Here is a 5,106-nt window from a genome sequence, read left to right as displayed (position 1 = left end):
ACACCCATGGAACAGCCTCCCCCACCAGCAGAACACTCACCAAGGAGGCGATTTGAGAAGGGACAGAAGAAAGTGAGCCTCAAAGCGATGTACACTAACATAGATGGAATTACAAATAAACCAAATGAGCTTGGAGAACTGGTACTAGAGGAAAACCCAGACATAATAGCCCTCACAGAAACAAAGATCACGAAAACGATAACAAATGCAGTGTTCCCACAGGACTATTATGTTATGAGGAAAGAGAGGGAAGGAAGAGGTGGGGGTGGTGTAGCTCTGCTGGTAAGAAAAGGCTGGGATTTTGAGGAGATGGATATTCAGGGCTGTGAAGGTTTCAGTGACTACATAGCAGGTACTGTAACAAATGGAGGGAAAAAAATTATAGTCGCAGTCATATATAATCCACCACCAAATGACAGAAGACCTAGACAGGAATATGATAGAAACAACATGGCCACCATTAACATAATAGAAAGAGCAGCTTCTGTTGCTAGCAGGAATGGATCTGGACTACTAATTGTGGGAGACTTCAACCATGGGAAGATAGATTGGAAGAGCAGAGACCCGCATGGAGGACCAGAAACATGGAGAGCTAAGCTGCTGAACGTGGCAACAAGAAACTTTCTAAGCCAGCACACCAAAGAACCAACAAGAATGAGAGGAGAAGATGAACCAGCAATGCTTGATTTGATATTTACCCTAAATGAATGGGATATAAGGGAAGTTAAGATGGAAGCGCCCTTGGGAATGAGTGACCACAGTGTATTGAACTTTGAGTACCTGGTAGAGCTAGGACTTATCTCCCCCCAAAAAGAACTAGGAATCAAAAGGCTGGCATACCGAAAGGGGAATTATGAACAGATGAGAAGTTTCCTAAGTGAAATACCTTGGGACACAGACCTCAGAGACAAGTCTGTACAGGGTATGATGGACTATGTTACCCAAAAGTGTCAGGAGGCAGTAAACAGGTTCATCCCGGCCCAAAGGGAAAAATCCGAGAAGCAACAGAAGAATCCATGGTATAATAGGGCATGTATGGAAGCGAAGAAACTGAACAAAAAGGCGTGGAGGAACTTCTGGAATAACAGAACACCAGAAAGCAGAGAGAGATACCAGAGAACCAGGAATGAGTACGTCAGGGTGAGAAGAGAAGCAGAGAAAAATTTTGAAAATGATATAGCAAACAAAGCCAAGACCGAACCAAAGCTACTCCACAGTCACATCAGAAGGAAAACAACAGTGAAAGAACAGGTATTGAAACTTAGAACAGGCGAGGACAGGTATACAGAGAATGACAGAGAGGTGTGTGAGGAACTCAACAAGAGGTTCCAGGAGGTCTTCACAATAGAACAGGGTGAGGTCACTGTGCTAGGAGAAAGGGAGGTAAACCAGGCGGCCTTGGAGGAGTTCGAAATTACGAGAGAGGAGGTCAAGAGACACCTGCTGGATCTGGATGTTAGAAAGGCTGTTGGTCCAGATGGGATCTCACCATGGGTACTGAAAGAGTGTGCAGAGGCACTTTGCTTGCCACTCTCCATAGCATGGTGTATAGTAAGTCACTAGAGACGGGAGACCTACCAGAAATATGGAAGACGGCGAATGTGGTCCCAATATACAAAAAGGGCGACAGACAAGAGGCACTGAACTCCAGGCCAGTGTCCTTGACTTGTATACCATGCAAGGTGATGGAGAAGATCGTGAGAAAAAACCTGGTAACACATCTGGAGAGAAGGGACTTCGTGACAAATCGCCAACATGGATTCAGGGAGGGTAAATCTTGCCTTACAGGCTTGATAGAATTCCACGATCAGGTGACACAGATTAAGCAAGAAAAAGAGGGCTGGGCGAACTGCATTTTCTTGGATTGTCGGAAAGCCTTTGACACAGTACCGCATAAAAGGCTGGTACATAAGCTGGAGAGACAGGCAGGTGTAGCTGGTAAGGTGCTCCAGTGGATAAGGGAGTATCTAAGCAATAGGAAGCAGAGAGTTACGGTGAGGGGTGAGACCTCCGATTGGCGTGAAGTCACCAGTGGAGTACCACAGGGCTCTGTACTCGGTCCTATCTTGTTTCTGATATATGTAAATGATCTCCCGGAGGGCATCGATTCATTTCTCTCAATGTTTGCGGACGATGCTAAAATTATGAGAAGGATTAAAACAGAAGAGGACTGTTTGAGGCTTCAAGAAGACCTAGACAAGCTGAAGGAATGGTCGAACAAATGGTTGTTAGAGTTTAACCCAACCAAATGTAATGTAATGAAGATAGGTGTAGGGAGCAGGAGGCCAGATACAAGGTATCATCTGGGAGGAAATTCTTCAGGAGTCAGAGAAGGAAAAAGACTTGGGGGTTGATATCACGCCAGACCTGTCTCCTGCAGCACATATCAAGCGGATAACATCAGCGGCATATGCCAGGCTGGCCAACATACGAACGGCATTCAGAAACTTGTGTAAAGAATCATTCAGAACTTTGTATACCACATAAGTCAGGCCAATCCTGGAGTATGAAGCCCCAGCATGGAGTCCATATCAAGTCAAGGATAAGACTAAACTGGAAAAGGTTCAAAGGTTTTCCACCAGACTAGTACCCGAGCTGAGAGGTATGAGCTACGAGGAGAGACTACGGGAATTAAACCTCACTTCGCTGGAAGACAGAAGAGTTAGGGGGGACATGATCACTACATTCAAGATTCTGAAGGGGATTGATAGGGTAGATAAAGACAGTCTATTTAACACAAGGGGACACAGGTGGAAACTGAGTGCCCAAATGAGCCACAGAGATATTAGAAAGAACTTTTTTAGTGTCAGAGTGGTTGACAAATGGAATGCATTAGGAAGTGATGTGGTGGAGGCTGACTCCATACACAGTTTCAAGTGTAGATATGACAGAGCCCGATAGGCTCAGGAATCTGTACACCTATTGATTGACGGTTGAGAGGCGGGACCAAAGAGCCAGAGCTCAACCCCTGCAAACACAACTAGGTGAGCACACACACACACACACACACACCACACACACACACACACACACACACACACACACACACACACCACACACACACACACCACACACACACACACACACACACACACACACACACACACACACACACACACACACAGGGCCTCGTAGCCTGGTGGATAGCGCGCAGGATTCGTAATTCTGTGGCGCGGGTTCGATTCCCGCACGAGGCAGAAACAAATGGGCAAAGTTTCTTTCACCCTGAATGCCCCTGTTACCTAGCAGTAAATAGGTACCTGGGAGTTAGTCAGCTGTCACGGGCTGCTTCCTGGGGTGTGTGTGTGTGGTGTGGGAGAAAAAAAAAAAGTAGTTAGTAAACAGTTGATTGACAGTTGAGAGGCAGGCCGAAAGAGCAAAGCTCAACCCCCGTAAAAACACAACTAGTAAACACACACCACACACACACACCACCTTGGACCTCCGCCTTGCTGCCCCAATCCACACCAGATATAGGTGTATTTGCGGCGAGGTGGTGGCTGACAGGTACGGCCACCATGGCCTACTCTGCCAAAGCACAGGGGGATGGCACTCGAGGCACAGTGAAGTTAACGACATCATCAAGAGGAGCCTCACCACAGCTGGATGCCCAGCTGAAAGAGAGCCCCGTTACCTAACGCCCCGTAACTCTGATGCTCTTATTGGTCGCCTGGATGGTATCACAGTGAACCCCTGGAAGAATGGCAAGCAGTTGGTATGGGACTACACGTGCATATCAACCCTGGCTAACACCTACATTAATCTCAGTGTTGCACAACCAGGTGGCGCTGCCACCCACAGGGAAGCAGCCAAATCCCGTAAGTATAGAGAACTGGATCACCACTACAATTTTGTCCCCATTGCTTCTGAGACACTCGGCGCCTGGGGTAAAAGTGCTACCAGTTTTTTGAAGGAACTGGGTTCTAGGCTCATTGAAACAACAAGGGACCCGAGAGCTGCAAGCATTCTTTTCCAGCGCCTCAGTGTGGCGATACAGAGGGGAAATGCGCACTGCATCCAGGGTTCCTGCCCGCCATCTGAGGAGCTGGAGGAACTCGACAACCTATGATAACCATCTTTGAACCCATGTGTAACTCCTTTTTTGTAACAAAGTTCAAATAAAGTAAATATATATGTGTGTGTGTATATATATATATATATATATATATATATATATATATATATATATATATATATATTTATATATATATATATATATATATATATATATATATATATATATATATATATATATTTGTATGTATGTATGTCGTACCTAGTAGCCAGAACGCACTTCTCAGCCTACTATGCAAGACCCGATTTGCCTAATAAGCCAATTTTTCATGAATTAATGTTTTTTCGACTACCTACCCTAACCTAATCTAACTTTTTCGGCTACCTAACCAATAAAGATAGGTTAGGTTAGGTAGGGTTGGTTAGGTTCCGTCATATATCTACCTTAATTTTAACTCCAATAAAAAAAAATTGACCTCATACATAATGAAATGGGTAGCTTTATCATTTCATAAGAAAAAAATGAGAAAATATATTAATTCAGGAAAACTTGGCTTATTAGGCAAATCGGCCCTTGCATAGTAGGCTGAGAAGTGCGTTCTGGCTACTAGGTACGACATATATATATATATATATATATATATATATATATATATATATATATATATATATATATATATATATATATATATATATATATATATATATATATAAGGCACAACTCTCCTAAACACGAGAGTGAAGTATACAACTTTAGAACACTTTCCCACCAGGAGACTCGAACCCTAGCCAGCACAGAAGCCTTCCAGCAACTGGCATAACAGGTACGCCTTAACCCGCTCCACCACCTATAAATGACGTATAAACGTATAAATGACCCCTCACTTGCTCTAGTGCTCTTGGGAGGTGGTGATCTTTGGGGTATATAAATACTCCGAAATTACCATCTCTTTTAAGGGTCTGAGCAGGTGGTGGAGCGGGTTAAGGCGTACCTGTTATGCCAGTTGCTGGAAGGCTTCTGTGCTGGCTAGGGTTCGAGTCTCCTGGTGGAAAAGTGTTCTAAAGTTGTATACTTCACTCTCGTGTTTAGGA

This window comes from Procambarus clarkii, unplaced genomic scaffold (genome assembly GCF_040958095.1).
Source record: "Procambarus clarkii isolate CNS0578487 unplaced genomic scaffold, FALCON_Pclarkii_2.0 HiC_scaffold_133, whole genome shotgun sequence".
NCBI lineage: Eukaryota > Metazoa > Arthropoda > Malacostraca > Decapoda > Cambaridae > Procambarus > Procambarus clarkii.
Note: the sequence above shows the minus strand (reverse complement) of the source record.